Raw genomic sequence first — 18,413 nt, forward strand, 5'->3', positions numbered from 1 at the left:
TGTATTAATACATCTCCCTAAACTGAAAAGCCAAAGTTTCTGTAGACTGTTCTCATAACCTTTGCCACTAGGAATCAGCCGACTGACTCTTCGGTAGAATGCCTGCAATGTTTGAATGTCTCCCTGGTGTCTTGGTGACCAGAAATAGACACAGTATTCAAGGTGTAGTTTGACCAAGAGCCCTGTACAGTTTGTTAATGATTTCTTCTGACTTGTATTCTACTGTTTATATTATATGATTAAACATTCTATTAGCTTTGTTGATAGTTGTTGAGCATCAAGTCTGCCAAGACTACTTTCAACTTCACCCTTAGCTATTCAACACCATTAAATAGTGCCCGTGTTGTCCAGTTTTCCTCCATATATGTGCTGTAGTTCACACTTGTCCACATTAGTTGCCTTGGCTCAGTGTTACTGCTCTTGCCTCAAGAGTCAGATGGTCATGGTTCACACCCCACTCCAGAGACTTAAGCAAAAAAATATAGGCTGACACTTTAGTGCAGTACTGAGGGAGTGCTGCACTATCGCAGGTGCCACCTTTCGGATGAGATGTTAAACTCAGGCCCCGCCTGCCCTCTCAGGTGAACATAAAAGGTCCCACAGCAATATTCGAAGAGCAAGCGAATTTTCCCTGGTGTCCTGGCCAAAATGTATTCCTTCAACCAACACCTAAAACAGATGATCTGGTCATTTATCACATTGCTGGTTGTGGGACCTTGCTGCGTGCAAATTGGCTGCTACATTTCCTCCAACGATGGTTGCACTTCAAAAGTACTTAAATGGCTATAGAGTGCTTTGGGACGTCCAGAGATTGTGAAAGGCGTTATACAAATGCAAGTTCCTTCTTTAAATTCCAGCTGTCATTGTTCTACCCACTTGCATACTTTTTCCAACTCATTTTGAAATTTCTAAACTGCCTCTTCCAGTTTCACTGGCTGTCTGAGTTTATCATCTGTAAATCTGACCAAATTCCATTAGGTTTCTGAATCCCAGACATCGGTTCAAATGAAAAACAGCAGTGGTCCCAGTACTGGGCACCCCATTCAGTGCTTCCTATCATCAACCCGAACACAATTCTAACAAGTACCATTGCTTTTTATCCTTCATCCTATTTCGTATCTATTACCAAGATTTACCCAGAGTCTCTATAGCTTTGACCTCATCTTTCATATGGAACTTGATCTTAATGCAGATCGCAAGGCTTGCAAATACATCAGTGGAGTAAACTGCCCAAATCTGCCCAAACAGAAACTGAACTGGAATTAGTATAGTAGTGTCTGTCCCAGATTTAGAATTATCAAGAGCCGAGTACTAGCACAGTGGAGCGTACAGACAGCAAGTGTACCTGTCAAAAGAAGAAAGAAAAATGGGTCATAGCTGTGTAGGCCCATAATATCTGTACTGCAGTGAAAACCAGCTTTTCCTCAGCATACAAGATAATACCTTGTAGTAATTTCTATACAGAACAACTTGCCTGTATATAACCACTTTAAATTTTTTTTAAATCAGAAGTTCCAAGGAAATAGACACCACAGCATGGAAGGAAAGATTAGGAGGGGTCAGAGTACAGTTGAAAATTTGAGAAGGATTACTAAGTGTTAGCGTAACAGTTGGGTTTATACTGTAATCTTAGTGTCTCTCAACACTAAACTTGCAGTCGAACTTCAGAGTTGGGGCCTGGTCTAATGGAGGGGAGTGGTGCAAAATAGTTGGCGGAGGCAGCCTCACAGGACTTGGGTTTGATACCACATTGAACACGATTCCAGTGTGCTGTCAAACTGCACATACCTATAAATATTCATAAGGGATTAAGAGCACATTTGGAACCTGGTCCCTTTAAAAGGCTCTTTAAATGGTTTCCCCATTTTCTTACAGCCCACCTATGATAATCTCCAACATTCTCCTTCCTTGACCTCCCATGCTCCAGAAAGCCCAATTTGTCCAAAAATCTGCCCAAATCCTATCCTGCATTTAAAAACCTCATCCCTGTCTTCATATCCCACCACAGGGTCACTGAATCATAATTGGACAACCTCCTCCAGCCTTGCATCCTCTTTCACCATTCAGTCCTCCGATTCTTGCCTTCTGTGCATCTTCCTTTCCCTTCACCTCAGGTGAACCTTCAGCATTGTTGGCTTTTCCCTCCCCCAAAACACTCCATCTCTACTACTCTCTCTGCCTTTAAAAGTCTTCTTCAAACCCACCTCCTTAAACCAAGGTTTTGGTCACCTCTCAATACTCTCCCACTATGGCTTGGCATCTATTCCTCTCTCCTCCTTCCTTCCACCCCCACCGTAAAGCACTTTAGGATGTTTTCCTATATTAAAAAAGGTTGCATATAAAATACAAGTTGTTAATATTAGGGAATTGGATGGAAGAGCAAGCTCAGATCATAAGAGTGCCACAGAGGATCATCCAGGCGATTCAGAGAATCTGATGGACATGGATAAAGTGACTTGTGGAGAAGAATAAAAAAGCATCTGAAATCCTAGATTATATTACAGCTAGTACCTCACTCCTTCCACCATTTCCTCTACTTCATACATACACACCATTTAAACCTTGCCCATTCGATTACAGCGTATAACACACTTAATAATTCTTTGCAGCAATCACCACCACAACACAGATCACACAGACAGCCACTGTGGAACATAAACTGATCAAACATCCCTATTTCACTGGACAACGTTCAATGAATCACAAGGATGTCATCCAATGGAATGGACAGGTCATGAACTGTTTTGTTCATTCTATTTTTTGTTGCTCATAAAACTCTCAAAAGAGGTGGGGAGACTGCACTAAAAGAATGCAGTGAATTTGGAAAGAAAAACTCTAAGAAATTTATTATCCAAACATGCCAGACTCTCCGAGCAGAGGCTTATCAAGACAGGCTCAGACTCGCTTCAGAAAGCTGTTAACAGCTCATTCGCTCACTGTCCACTATCCGTTACTGAATTACTCACTGCCTGCCAATTTCTAAAATGTTACTGTTCAAAACCTGAAAAGTGCTGACATAGCAGTGGTCAGGCACACAAGACTACATCCCAGACAAAATCAGCACCATCCTTATCCACCAACCGCCTCCTCATGCTCCATTACAAGCTACAAAGATCACTATCAGAGAGACTGGAGCCAACGTCTTAAACCTACTGCATAATGTCACTGAGTGTAGACTGTACAAGTCTGGTACAAGGCAGACTCAGAGTGACTGTTTGGTTCTTATACAGAGAAGAGGGACGTACTGGATCAGCATTTTCACAAAATATTTAATGGGAGGCCTATACATTTGATTCTCCCCCACCCCAAGACTGAGTTACCATGACCTGCAATTAGAGCCTCAATCACAATTATTTTAGAAGAAAGTGGTCCAAGAGAAAACGTTGCACATCATAGCCAACTATGTGTCTTGTCACTGGTTAAATAATTCTTAAATTTATGCAGCATTATGAAGCAATGTAACTTTCTTGCTCAATTATAGTCTCTTTCCACCCCCTCCCCTCCAAAAGAGGAGCTTGCTCAAGCTGGATCAGCATTCCACAGGTATCAGTCACCCTCTGGTACCTCACTCAACTGGTAGAGTAAACTACAACTCCCAGAATGCCACACATGCCTAGTGAATAAACAGCAACATCAGGGAGGGGGGCACGGAATAAACAGGTGATGTACATACTGCAGCTAAATGCAAGTGCCATCCAACATCAACAGTTCCTTAAGGTAGTTAGCAATATACTTCCTCTCTCTACTCTGCCACTACCATTATTTTTTTATTCAAAAACACTGAAGATATTTATTTTCTGAAGACAGACAGAAAATGGTAGATTCTGGCCTGCTGAGTTTAGGTTTGAGAGATTCACATGAGTTAATAAATTACATGAGAAACAGCTCTAGATTCTGGCCTTTCTTATTAGCTTGCGAGGGACAAACTGGGCAGTCTTCACCAGAATTAAATCTGGCAAAGTGCAATTCATAGCCATCAGGTAGAGCAAGTCTGCCCAAGACTGGCTGGATTTGATTTCTGGGCTCTTTCTGCAGCCATTCCCAAAACTTCCCTCACTTCAAATTTATTGTGGGGTGAAAGGAGGAAATGAATCACCAAACTGGTATCTAAATCAAATGGAGATTGCTTGTGTACTGAGGGATGGAGAGAAGGAGGAGACATAGAAACATAGAAGATAGGAGCAGGAGTAGGCCATTCGGCCCCTCGAGCCTGCTCCGCCATTCAATGAGATCATGACTGATCATCCAAATTCAGTACCCTGTCCCTGCCTTCTCCCCATATCCCTTTAGCCTTAAGAAATATATCCAACTCCTTCTTGAATATATTTAATAAGTTGGCCTCAACTGCCTTCTGTGGTAGAGAATTCCACAGTTCACCACTCTCGGTGAAGAAATTCCTCCTCATCTCTGTCCTAAATGGCTTACCCCTTAGACCGTGACCCCTGGTTCTGGACTCCCCGGCCATCGGGAACATCCTTCCTGCATCCAGTCTGTCCAGTCCTGTTAGAATTTTATAAGTTTCAATGAGATCACCTCTCATTCTTCTAAACTCCAGCGAGTATAAGCCCAATCGACCCAATCTCTCCTCATACGTCATTCCTGCCATCCCAGGTATCAGTCTGGTGAATCTTCGCTGCACTCCCTCCATGGCAAGAACATCCTTCCTCAGATAAGGCGACCAAAACTGCACACAATACTCAAGGTGTGGTCTCACCAAGGCCCTGTACAACTGCAGCAAGACATCCTTGTTCTTGTACTCGAACCCTCTCACTACGAAGGCCAACATACCATTTGCCTTCTTAACTGCCTGCTGCACCTGCATGCTTACCTTCAGCGACTGGTGCACAAGGACACCCAGGTCTCATTGCACTTCCCCTTCTCCCAATCTATTGCCATTCAGATAATAATCTGCCTTCCTGTTTTTGCCACCAAAGTGGATAACCTCACATTTATCCACATTATACTGCATCTGCCATGCTTCTGCCCAATCACCCAACTTGTCCAAATCATACTGGAGTTTCTCAGCATCCTCCTCACAGCACACACACAGCTTTGTGTCATCTGCAAACTTGGAGATATTACATCTCGTTCCCTCGTCTAGATCATTTATATATATTGTGAATAGCTGGGGTCCTAGGTCCGATCTCTGCGGTACCCCAGTAGTCACTGCCTGCCACTCGGAAAAAGAGCCGTTTATTTCAACTCTTTGCTTCCTGTCAGCCAACCAGTTCTTTATCCAAGTCAGTACCTTGCCCCCAATCCCATGTGCCTTAACTTTACACGCTAATCTCTTGTGGGACCTGATCGAAAGCCTTCTGAAAGTCCAAATACACCACATCCACTGGTTCTCCCTTATCTATTTTACCAGTTACATCCTCAAAAAATTCCAGTAGATTAGTCAAGCATGATTTACCTTTTGTAAATCCATGTTGACTTTGTCCGATCCTGTCACTGTTTTCCAAGTGCTCTGCTATTACATTTTTTCCGATGTCAGGCTTACCGGTCTATAATTCCCCATTTTCTCTCTACCACCTTTTTTGAATAGTGGGGTAACATTAGCTACCCTCCAATCCATGGGAACTGTTCCAGAGTCTATAGAATTTTGGAAGATGACCAGCAATGCATCTACTATTTCTAGGGCCACTTCCTTAAGTACCCTAGCATGTGGATTATCAGGCCCTGGGGATTTATCGGCCTTCAATCCCGTCAATTTCCCTAATATCATTTCCCTACAAATACTGATTTCATTCAATTCCTCCCTCATTAGACCCTATGTTCCCCGACATCTCTGGGAGGTTATTTGTGTCCTCCTTTGTGAAGACAGAACCAAAGTATATATTTAATTGGTTTGCCATTTCTTTGTTCCCCATTATAAATTCCCCTGATTCTGACTGCAAGGTCTTCACCAATCTTTTTCTCTTCACATATCTTTTAAAGCTTTTACAGTCAGTTTTTATGTTCCCTGAAAGCTTACTCTCATACTCTATTTTCCCCCTCTTAATTAATCCCTTTGTCCTCCTTTGCTGAATCCTAAACTGCTCCCAATCCTCAGGTTTACTGCTTTTTCTGGCCAATTTATATGTCTTCTCCTTGGATCTTATGCTATCCCTAATTTCCCTTGTTAGCCACTTATTCACAGTGCTAGGGTCCACATAATCTGTTCTCGACTTGGTTTCTTTCAATAAAAGGTTAAAAAATTGTAAAATTTTCCCTCCCAATGAGACATCCCCTTTCAGGCCATTTGCTCCATTCTAACCAGTTTAAACTTGATTACATGGAACACTTTGAATTCAGTACTGAAGCTCCTAGTTTATTCTGACAGGGAATTATCTCCCATCTAACTCCTCAGTGAGATTGCTTAACTGGTCATCAAAATCATTGCACTACAAAAATATAATTGTATCACTCCCACACTTTAACACACAGTGGCAGCACAGTGGTTAACACTGTTGCCTCACAGCGCCAGGGACCCGGGTTCGAATGCGGCCTCGGGCGACTGTCTGTGTGGAGTTTGCACATTCTCCCCGTGTTTGCGTGGGTTTCCTTTGGGTGCTCTGGTTTCCTCCCACAGTCCAAAGATGTGCGAGTTAGGTTGATTGGCTATGATAAATTGACCCTTAGTGTTAGGGGGATTAAATACGTGGGGTTACGGGGATAGGGTGGGATATGTGTTGGTGTAGGGGTTACGGGGATTGGGTGGGATATGTGTCGGTGCAGGCTTAATGGGCCGAAATGGCCTCTATCTGCACTGTGGGGTTTCTGTGATTCTGTGAGTTGCTGCATTTCCCCGACTCCACTATATATTGACCTCCCCTTTAAAAAGGCCTTCTCCCGCAAGGGAGAATGTACTGTCACTTTTGTAACTGCTTCAGTGCAATAGCGCAAGGTGCCATTCTTCACAGGCCAGTCTAAACAGCAGGGTCAATGGGCTATTCAACCGAGAGGAATCCAATCTTGGTCTAATCCATCGACATGGACTCTCCAGAAAGGATCAATGAATAGCAATCAGGAGCAGGAACTTCAGCCACTTTGTCATCCAAGCTGGCTGTAGGACCTCAACTGCTGCCCCAGCTAAGATCAACTAAGGCCGCTTTTAAATCGCGCCAAGAGTCGTGCCAGTGGCGCCGGCCCCTGACGGACGGGTCATTGCAGCCGGGTGAAAGCCAACTGGTGGAGATTCACCAAGGGCAACAGCCTGCTGTACAAGCGCCATGTGTAGGAAGCCAGCACCACTGCCACGGGTTTTGGATAACGTAAAGCAGCTTAAACATTCATCCAAAGCAGTGTGTGTGAAGCAAAAAACAGGAGATCGCCAACTGCAATACTCAGCTTCACCAATAAAAAAACCTGGTTAATTTAGGATTGTGCAGGATTTTCTAAAACTCTGGAGCAGTTACAAAAGTGACAGTACATTCTCCCTCCCCAAAGTTGTTATTTTGACACTAGCTATGGACATTATTCTCAAAGATGATGTGCGCGTTACTTCCTTCCCACCCACCCCCAGGTCAGGATCCTGCCTCCATCTTCGGAATAGTGGGAGGTCCCAGTTTTAAAGTGGCAGCACAGGTCAGTTTCCCTCATGGCCCACTGACTTGGACAAGTGCATTGTATAAAGTGCACGCTTTAATGTGCGAGGCAGACACACAGGACCACCTAGAGAGAGAGGCAACTTGAGGATAACCAGTCACATTTAATAAACCAGAAGCTCACCAACTATTTCCAATACCACCCCCACCCCAACCGGCAGTCGCAGACTAGAAACACATTCTTTTACAAGTCTACACAAGCTCCACAATCACAGCAGCAAATACACCACCAAGGACACAGAACAATGTCCTTGCGATGCAGAGAATGCAGCCTTTTCCCCCTCCCCGATCTCACCATATTTCACTGGCACTAGTCGCTGCTCCTCAATGTCCGTTTCTGGCTGGGTTGCGGGTTGCGGATGATCCGAAGCTTTAACGGAGCCGCCGGACAGACTGTCCCGCTCTCCCAGTCTGGATGCACACGCTCGGGTAGACTGCACTCCTTTCTGTCCGGGTTTAGACTGGATGCACTCACTCGGGTAGACTGCACTCCTTTCTGTAAAAGCTTAGACTGGATGCACTCACTCGGGTAGACTGCACTCCTTTCTGTCCGGGTTTAGACTGGATGCACTCACTCGGGTAGACTGCACTCCTTTCTGTAAAAGCTTAGACTGGATGCACTCACTCGGGTAGACTGCACTCCTTTCTGTCCGGGTTTAGACTGGGTGCACTCACTCGGGTAGACTGCACTCCTTTCTGTCCGGGTTTAGACTGGATGCACTCACTCGGGTAGACTGCACTCCTTTCTGTCCGGGTTTAGACTGGGTGCACTCACTCGGGTAGACTGCACTCCTTTCTGTCCGGGTTTAGACTGGGTGCACTCACTCGGGTAGACTGCACTCCTTTCTGTCCGGGTTTAGACTGGATGCACTCACTCGGGTAGACTGCACTCCTTTTTGTAAAAGCTTAGACTGGATGCACTCACTCAGGTAGACTGTACTCCTTTCTGTAAAGGCTTAGACTGGATGCACTCAGTGAAAAAGGCTGCAAACCATCCCGCTCTCACACTGACACGCGATGAAAGTGTAGCCAGCCCCAATCTCACTTTTATCAATGCAATCGAGAGCTGGAACGGGGCAGCTGCAAAAGAGGGACTGGACAATTCAAACAGCACGGGGTTGGATTCTTAAAGAAACAGGATACTCAACTCCGTCTAATTGAAGTAGACAACCTGCGCATTACTCGGCAGCGATTCTTAATGAGACACGACACTCAATTTCACTTCACTACATGGGACACACAGCTTGTGTCAGCCCGGGACACACAATTCGACTCTGCTGCAAAAGCTGTTCAGTACATGGATGGATTTTTAAAAAGACAAGACACTTCGTTCCACTCAACGTTCCCTAACCGCACAACATTCTCAGCATGTAATCGTGTACACACACATTCACGCAAACAGACATTCAGATTTACATGCTCAAATGAACCAGAACAGATAAGAGATGTAAGTGTAGGGGAACATCTAGACAATAGCGATCGCAGCATAATAAGGTTTGAGATACAGATTGAGAAGGACATAAGTAAGACAAAGACCAAGTAATAAATTGGGGAAAAGCTGATTTTAAGGGGATGAGAATGGAACTAGGGAAAGTAAACTGGAAAAATTTACTGACAAATAGAACAGCAGTGGTAAACATTTAAAATGGTGATCAATAGAGTCCAGGAGAAATATAACCAACTAAAAAGCAAGAACACACTAGCCAGTAATGACACACCATGGATGAATAAAGAAATAAGGGCAAAATTGAAACTAAAGAAAAAGGCATACACTAAGTACATAGACAACAAAAGAGAGGTTGACAAAAAGTCACCTTATCTGAGGAAGGATGTTCTTGCCATGGAGGGAGTGCAGCGAAGATTCACCAGACTGATACCTGGGATGGCAGGAATGACGTATGAGGAGAGATTGGGTCGATTGGGCTTATACTCGCTGGAGTTTAGAAGAATGAGAGGGGATCTCATTGAAACTTATAAAATTCTAACAGGACTAGACAGACTAGATGCAGGAAGGATGTTCCCGATGGCCGGGGAGTCCAGAACCAGGGGTCACAGTCTAAGGATAAGGGGTAAGCCATTTAGGACTGAGATGAGGAGGAATTTCTTCACCCAGAGAGTGGTGAACCTGTGGAATTCTCTACAACAGAGGGCAGTTGAGGCCAATTCATTAAATATATTCAAGAAGGAGTTGGATATATTTCTTAAGGCTAAAGGGATCAAGGGATATGGGGAGAAGGCAGGGACAGGGTACTGAGTTTGGATGATCAGCCATGATCGCATTGAATGGCGGAGCAGGCTCGAGGGGTCGAATGGCCTACTCCTGCTCCTATCTTCTATGTTTCTATGGAATACAAAAAGATTAGGAAAGAAGGCAAAAGAGATTAGGAAGGCAAGAGGAACTATGAAATTACATTATCAAGGAATATAAAAAGAACTAGTAAAGTACTCTACAGACATGTAAATAATAAAAGAAAAACCAGGATAGGGATAGAGCCACTGAGGGATATACACGAGAAACTCACAGGTAATGACAGTGAAATGGCACAAATATTAAGTAATTACTTTGCCTCGATATTTACCAGGGAGACTAACAGGATGGACATGACATTAAAAGATGAGATCAAAAAGATATAAAGATATTTAAAATAGAAAGGGGGGAGATAATTGATAAACCAGCCAAACTTAGAGAGGATAAAACCCCTGGTCTGGATGGATTGCATCTGCGCATATTAAAAGAATTTAGGGAAGAGATAGCAGAAGCATTATTTCACATTTATTCGAAAAGGGAATAATGCCAGAGGACTGGCGGACAGCTAAAGTGATTCCTATATTTAAAAAGGGAGATAGAACAAGTCCAGAGAACTATAGACCAATTAGTTTAACGTCAATGGTAGGAAAGATAATTGAATCCTTGCTCAAAGATGTAATAGAGAAACATCTCAAAACTGAAAATATAATAAAGAGTAGTCAGCGCGGATTTCAAAAGGGAAGGTCATGTTTGACCAAACTTATTGAATTCTTTGAAGAAGTAACAGAAGGGTAGATAAAGGTAATGTAGTAGACATAATATATTTGGATTTCCAAAAGGCATTTGATAAGGTACTGCATAGTAGACTCATGACTAAGGTCAGAACACGTGGAGTCAGAGGACAAGTAGCAGAATTGATAGAAAGCTGGCTACAAAACAGAAAACAGAAAGTAGAGGTTAAAGATAGTTATTCAAACTGGGAAAAGGTAGTAAGTGGTGTTCCACAAGGATTGGTGCTGGGACCACCATTGCTCACCATTTACATAAACAATTTGGACTTGGGAATCGGAAATACAATTTCAAAATTTACTGATGATACCAAATTGGGGGGGTGTAGTTAATTAAGAGGAGGACTGCAACAAAGTACAGAAAAACATTTTTTAAATTTGCAGAATGGGCGTATAAATGGCAAATGAATTTCAATATAGATAAGTGTGAGGTGGTACATTTCGGTAGGAAGAATAAGGCGGCCACATACTCTTTGGAACATAAGTGTCTAAATGGGGTAGTGGAGCAGAGGGATCTGGGGGTAGAGATATACAAATCACTGAAAGTAGCACTGCAGGTTAATAAGACCATAAAAAAGCATACCAAACACTGGGGTTAATTTCTAGAGGGGTAGAACTGAAAAGCAGAGAAGTGGTGTTAAATTTATATAGAACCTTGGTTAGACCACACTTGGAGTACCGTGAACAGTTCTGATCTCCATATTATAAAAAGGATATAGAGGCACTGGAGAAGGTGCAAAAAGATTTACTAAATTGTACCAGAACTGAGAGGTTATACCTATCAGGAAAGATTGAACAGGCTGGGGTTCTTTTCTCTAGAACAGAGAAGACTGAGGGGTGACCTAATAGAGGTCTTTAAGGTTATGAAAGGATTTGATAGGGTAGACATAGAGATGTTTCCACATGGGTGGTGGGTGGGAGACCAAAACTAGGAGCCATAAATATAAAATAGTCACTAATGAATCCAATAGGGAATTCAGGAGAAACTTCTTTGCCCAGAGAGTGGTTAGAATGGGGAACTTGCTACCACAAGGAGCAGCTGAAGTGATATGCTGATGAAGTTAGATGAAGAAGGGTGGGAGGAGGCTTGTGTGAAGCAGAAACACCAGCATAGACCTGTTGGACCAAATGGTCTGTTTCTGTGCTGTAAATACTATGTAATACATACATAAAAAACACTCAGACACGCTCACTAGCATCTACACACTCATAAATGCACTCAAAAACATTCAGATCCATTCACATTCATTCTCACACACAAGCACCCACTAAATACTCAGAAACATACATTACTAAAACTGATGAAGAAGATTCACCTTCCTGTGTGAATGATGTGTTCAAGTGGATCACGGGTGAAGCTTCCCCCCTGGCCCATTACAACAAGCGCTCAACCATCAGCTCCCGAGAGAGCCAGACTGTTGTGCGTCTGCTGCTGCCTGAGGGACCTGGCCAAGCATGCCGTGACAGATGGCACAAAAGCCATGACCATGTCAACTGCTCCAAGTAAAACTCCACACTACTAAAAAAACACTTAACGGCAAAAACAACAACAATAACTTGCATTTATATAGCACCTTTAACATACAACATCCGGAGGCACTTCACAGGGCGGGGGGGGGGGTTATCAAACTAAATTTGCCACCGAGCCACATAAAGAGAAATTAGGGCAGATGACCAAAAGCTTGATCAAAGAGGTAGGTTTTAAGGACCAACTTAAAGGAGGAAAGAGTGGTAGAGAGGCAGAGAGGTTTAGGAAGGGAATGCCAGAGATTAGGGTCTTGGTAGCTGAAGGCACAGCGCCAATGGTGGAGCAATTAAAATTGGGGATGCACAAGAGGCCAGGATTTGCGGAGCGCATAGATCTCGGGGGGTTGTAAGGCTAAAAGAGGTTACAGAGAAAGGGAGGGGCGAGGCCATGGAGGGGTTTGATAACAAGGATGCGAATTTTAAAATCGAGTCGTTGCTCTACTGGGAGCCAACGTAGGTCACCGAGCACAGGGGTGATGGGTGAGCGGGATTTGGTGTGAGCTAGCACACGGGCAGCCGAGTTTTGAATGTCCTCAAGTTTACGTAGAGCAGAATGTGGGAGGCCAGCCTGGAGTGGTTGGAAATAATCAAGTCTAGAGGTAACAAAGGCATGGATGAGGGTTTCAGCAGCAGATGAGCTGAGGCAGGGGTGGATGCGGCCGATGTTACAGAGGTAGAATTAGGCGATCTTAGTTATGCTGCAGATATGTGGTTGGAAGCTCTTTCAGGGTCAAATATGACGTCAAGGTTACAAACAGTCTGGTTCAGCCAAGTTTGTGGTGGGGACTTTTTTTTATTCATTTATGGGATGTGGGCGTCGCTGGCAAGGCCAGCATTTTATTGTCCATCCCTAATTGCCCTTGAGAAGGTGGTGGTGAGCCGCCTTCTTGAACCGCTGCAGTCCGTGTGGTGAAGGTACTCCCACAGTGCTGTTAGGTAGGGAGTTTCAGGATTTTGACCCAGCGACGATGAAGGATCGGCGATATACTTCTAAGTAAGGATGATGTGTGACTTGGAGGGGAACTTGGAGGTGGTGGTGTTCCCATGCACCTGCTGCCCTTGTCATTCTAGGTGGAAGAGGTCGTGGGTTTGGGAGGTGCTGCCGAAGAAGCCTTGGTGAGTTGCTGCAGTGCATCTTGTAGATGGTGCACACTTCAGCCACGGTACGCCAGTGGTGGAGGGAGTGAATGTTTAAGGTGGTGGATGGGGTGCCAATCAAGTGGGCTGCTTTGTCCTGGATGGTGTTGAGCTTTTTGAGTGTTGTTGGCGCTGCACTCATCCAGGCAAGTGGAGAGTATTCCATCACATTCCTTACTTGTGCCTTGTAGATGCTGGAAAGGCTTTGGGGAGTCAGGAGGTGAGATACTCGCTGCAGAATACCTAGCCTCTGACCTGCTCTTGTTGCCACAGTATTTATGTGGCTGGTCCAGTTAAGTTTCTGCTCAATGGTGACCCCCAGGATGTTGAAGTGGGGGATTCGGCGATGGTGATGCCGTTGAATGTCAAGGGGCGGTGGTTAGACTCTCACTTGTTGGAGATAGTCATTGCCTGGCTCTTCTGTGGCGCGAATGTTACCTGCCACTTATCAGCCCAAGCCTGAACGTCGTCCAGGTCTTGTTGCATGCGGGCATGGACTGCTTCATTATCTGAGGAGTTGTGAATGGCACTGAACACTGTGCAGTCATCAGCGAACATCCCCATTTCTGACCTTATGTTGGAGGGAAGGTCATTGATGAAGCAGCTGAAGATGGTTGGGCCTAGGACACTGTCCTGAGGAACTCCTGCAGTGATGTCCTGGGGCTGTGATGATTGACTCTGTGCTAGGTATGACTTCAGCCAATGGAGAGTTTTCCCCCCGATTCCCATTGGCTTCAGTTTTACTAGGGCTCCTTGATGCCACACTCAGTCAAATGCTGCCTTGATGTTAAGGGCAGTCACTTTCGCCTCACCTAGGAATTCAGCTCCTTTGTTCATGTTTGGATCAAGGTTATAATGAAGTCAGGAGCCAAGTGGCCTTGGCGGAACCCAAACTGGGCATCAGTGAGCAGGTTATTGGTGAGTAAATGCCACTTGATAGCACTGTCAATGACACCTTCCATCACTTTGCTGATGAGTGAAAGTAGACTGATTGTGCGGTAATTGTCCGGATTAGATTTGTCCTGCTTTTTGTGGACAGGACATACCCGGGCAGTTTTCCACATTGTCGGATAGATGCCAGTGTTGTAGCTGTACTGGAACAGCTTGGCTAGAGGCGCAGCTAGTTCTGGAGCACAAGTCTTCAGCACGATAGCCGGGATGTTGTCGGGGCCCATAGCCTTTGCTATATCCTGTGCGCTCAGCCGTTTCCTGATATCACGTGGAGTGAAGCGAATTGGCTGAAGACTGGCTTCTGTGATGGGGGGGGACCTCAGGAGTAGGCCGATATGAATCATCCACTCGGCACTTCTGGCTGAAGATGGTGGCAAACGCTTCAGCCTTGTCTTTTGCACTCACATATTGGGTTCCACCATCATTGAGGATGGGGATATTCATGGAGCCTCCTCCTCCCGTTAGTTGTTTAATGGTTCACCACCATTCACGACTGGATGTGGCAGGACTGCAGAGCTTTGATCTGATTCGTTGATTGTGGGATCACTTAGCCCTGTCTATAGCATGCTGCTTCTGCTTTTTAGCATGCACGTAGTCCTATGTTGCAGCTTCCCCAGGTTGGCACCTCATTTTTAGGTACGCCTGGTGCTGCTCCTGGCATACTCTTCTACACTCCTTATTGAACCAAGGTTGGTCCCCTGGCTTGATGGTAAGGTGTGGAATATACCGGGCCATGAGGTTACAGATTGTGTTGGAATACAATTCTGCTGCTGCTGATATCCCACAGCGCCTCATGGATGCCTAGTTTTGAGCTGCTATATCTGTTCTGAATCTATCCCAGTTAGCATGGTGGTAGTGCCACACAACACGATGGAGGGTGTCCTCTGTGTGAAGACAGGATTTCGTCTCCACAATGACTGCGGTGGTCACTGCTACTAATACTGTCATGGGCAGATGCATCTGCGACAGGTAGATTGGTGAGGATGAGGTCAAGTAGATTTTTCCCTCGTGTTGGTTCTCTCACCACCTGTCGCAGGCCCAGACTGGCAGCTATGTCTTTCAGGACTCAGCCATCTTGGTCAGTAGTGTTGCTACCGAGCCTCTCTTGGTGGTAGACATTGAACTCCCCCACCCAGAGTACATTCTGTGCTCTTGCTACTCTCAGTGCTTTTTCCAAGTGGTGTTTAACATGGCGGAGTACTGATTTATCAGCTATGGGAGGGTGGTAGGTGGTAATCAGCAGGAGGTTTCCTTACCCATGCTTGACCTGATGACATGAGACTTCATGGGGTCCGGAGTCAATGTTAAGGACTTCCACAGCCACTCCTTCCCGTCTGTATACCATTGTGCCGCCACCCCTGGTAGCTCTGTCCTGCTGGTGGGACAGGACATACCCAGGGGTGGTGATGGAGGAGTTTGGGACATTGGCTGAAAGTTATAATTCTGTGAGTATGACTATGTCAGGCTGCTGCTTGACTAGTCTGTGGGACAACTCTCCCAAATTTGGCACAAGTCCCCAGATGTTGGTGAGGAGGACTTTGCAGGGTTGACTGGGCTGGGTGTGCCGTTGCCGTGTCCGTAACCGGTGCCGAGGTTGATACTGAGTGGTCATGGCTGCTGTGTGTACCATCTACAAGATGAACTTCAGCAACTCGCCAAGGTTTCTCCAGCAGCACCTCCCAAACCCGTGACCCGTACCACCTAGAAAGACAAGGGCAAGTTCCCCTCCAAGCCACACACCATCCTGACTTGAAAGTATACCACCGTTCCTTCATCATCAAAATCCTGGAGCTCCCTCCATAACAGCTCTGTGGGAGTACCTTCACCACACAAACTGCAGCGGTTAAAGAAGGGAGCTCACCACTGTAGTGTATGTACCTTTAAGGGGAGAACTACTTTTTACAGCTCCTGTATGTTGTAGTACCGGCAGTGACCACACCTGTATATAAACCCTGAGTAGGGATCTGTACGTTTAGTTTTAGAGTAACCCTCATCCAGTAAATACCTGTTGATTGTTCCCTGCAGTCTCGTGTCTAGTTATTGAAGGACACACAACATCAAAATACACGGATCTAACAACCACCACCTTCTCAAGGGCAATTAGGGATGGGCAATAAATGCTGGACTTGCCAGCAACGCCCACATCCCATGAACAAATTAAAAAAACTTCACAGAATGAATGGAAATCAGTTGCAAGCTGTTAGAATCGTAAGGCTGTGGTGACTGAGTGTATAACGGATGATAGTGTGAAGTAGTTTGTGTGCAGTTTTGGACATTCTAACATAGGAAGGCTATAAAAGCAGTGGAAAAGGTGCAATGTACATTCACTAGCATGTTAGCGGGGATAAAGAGTTAAAGTTATAAAGAGAAACTTGAGAAGTTAGGGCTTTTTCACTGGAGCTGAAAAGGTTATGGGGTGACCCCACAGAGATATTCAAGTTTACAAAAGGTAATGATACGGTAAATAGTGATAAGGTAAATAATTTTTACTGGTTGATAAGACAGGCGCAAATTTAAAATAATCACTAAAAAGTTAAAGGTTAGGTTAGAAGAAATTCTTTACACAGAGGGTGGTTATAATGTGGAATTCTCTGTCACAGTGTTGAAGCAAATGGTATGTTGGCCTTCATAGCGAAAGGATTCGAGTACAGGAGCAAGGGTGTCTTGCTGCAGTTGTACAGGGCCTTGGTGAGACCACATCTTGAGTATTGTGTGCAGTTTTGGTCGCCTTATCTGAGGAAGGATGTTCTTGCCATGGAGGGAGTGCAGCGAAGATTCACCAGACTGATACCTGGGATGGCAGGAATGACGTATGAAGAGAGGTTGGGTTGATTAGGCTTATATTTGCTAGAGTTTAGAAGAATGAGAGGGGATCTCATTGAAACTTATAAAATTCTAACAGGACTAGACAGACTAGATGCAGGAAGGCTGTTCCCAATGGCGGGGGAGTCCAGAACCAGGGGTCACAGTCAAAGGATAAGGGGTAAGCCTTATATAAGGAGGAATTTCTTCACCCAGAGAGTGGTGAACCTGTGGAATTCTCTACCACAGAAGACAGTTGAGGCCAATTCATTAAATATATTCAAGAAGGAGTTAGATATATTTCTTAAGGCTAAGGGGATCAAGGGATATGGGGAGAAAGCAGCGACAGGGTACTGAATTTGGATGATCAGCCATGATCGCATTGAATTGCGGAGCAGACTCGAGGGGCCGAATGGCCTACTCATGCTCCTATCTTCTATGTTTCTATGTTACCTTTAAACAGAGCTGTAGATGGTGATTTGCATCACAATGAATTTGCAGCATGCAGCCTGCATTATGCAGCAAGCACATTTTATATAATTTATAGTGTACTACCTGCAGCATCCAGCCTCAATATTATTCGATATATAGCATGCCCCTGCACACTCAGATACTGCCCACAGCAAGTGTTACACAGTACAAAGCACAACACAGCATTGCAACATGCTTCCCATAGCAAAATCTTTCTCAGCAAGCAAAACACTTAACACAAAATGCAGCCCACACCCCAATGCAGCAACTCCATACACAGCACGCTGCACACTGGAAACATAATGCAGAAGGCAATGTGCAGTGCACAGATACAGCACATTGCACAGATGCAGCACATTGCACAGATACAGCACTTTGCAGAGATACAGCACTTTGCAAAAGTTTTTCAGACCCCAGCTCATAGTTTGTGTCATGGAGATCACAACACACAGCATGTAGAACATGGCACAGCCTACAGCATACAACACCCATTAGCACACAGTCCACAGCTTCAGTGCCCAATAGCACTCAGTCCACAACTTGCAGCCTACAGCTCAAAGCCTTGACACACGCAGCCCACCCACTATATTTAGCATGTAGTATGCAGCAAGCAGCTCACAACATGTATCAGAAACACACGGCACCCACATCATACTATGCAGCATGCGCCGTAAAGCACAGACAATACACTCCATATTGAAGAGTCTGCACGTCATATAGCTAGTAATCCACAGCATGCAGTTGTTGTATCTATGCTTTAATGCATTCAATCAAGCATGTAGATTGTTGTGTTTGTACCGCTATACACAACTACATAAAGTAATAAAGCAGCAGAGACTGAGAGTAACGTCAAGTGATCTTTACTGGGTAACTGGAACTTCGGCACTGACTATACAAATCGAT

At 44.8% G+C, this 18,413-nt stretch overlaps 1 protein-coding gene across 2 annotated transcripts in view; it reads right to left on the minus strand.

The window, feature by feature from the left end:
- The window catches only part of n4bp3 (NEDD4 binding protein 3), a 170,826-nt gene extending 162,093 nt beyond the window's left edge, over positions 1 to 8,733 (minus strand). Inside the window, exon 1 of one of the 2 annotated variants that reach the window (XM_085995458.1) lies at positions 8,512 to 8,733. The gene's annotated coding sequence lies outside the window, so the exon portion shown is untranslated. Of the gene's footprint in view, positions 1 to 7,881 lie in introns of both variants that reach the window. The other variant, XM_085995457.1, reaches the window with a different exon arrangement.
- Positions 8,734 to 18,413: the final 9,680 nt, after the last annotated feature.

Source organism: Somniosus microcephalus, chromosome 8 (genome assembly GCF_052327205.1).
Source record: "Somniosus microcephalus isolate GS21.2 chromosome 8, FLI_Smic_1.0, whole genome shotgun sequence".
Classification (NCBI taxonomy): Eukaryota; Metazoa; Chordata; class Chondrichthyes; order Squaliformes; family Somniosidae; genus Somniosus; species Somniosus microcephalus.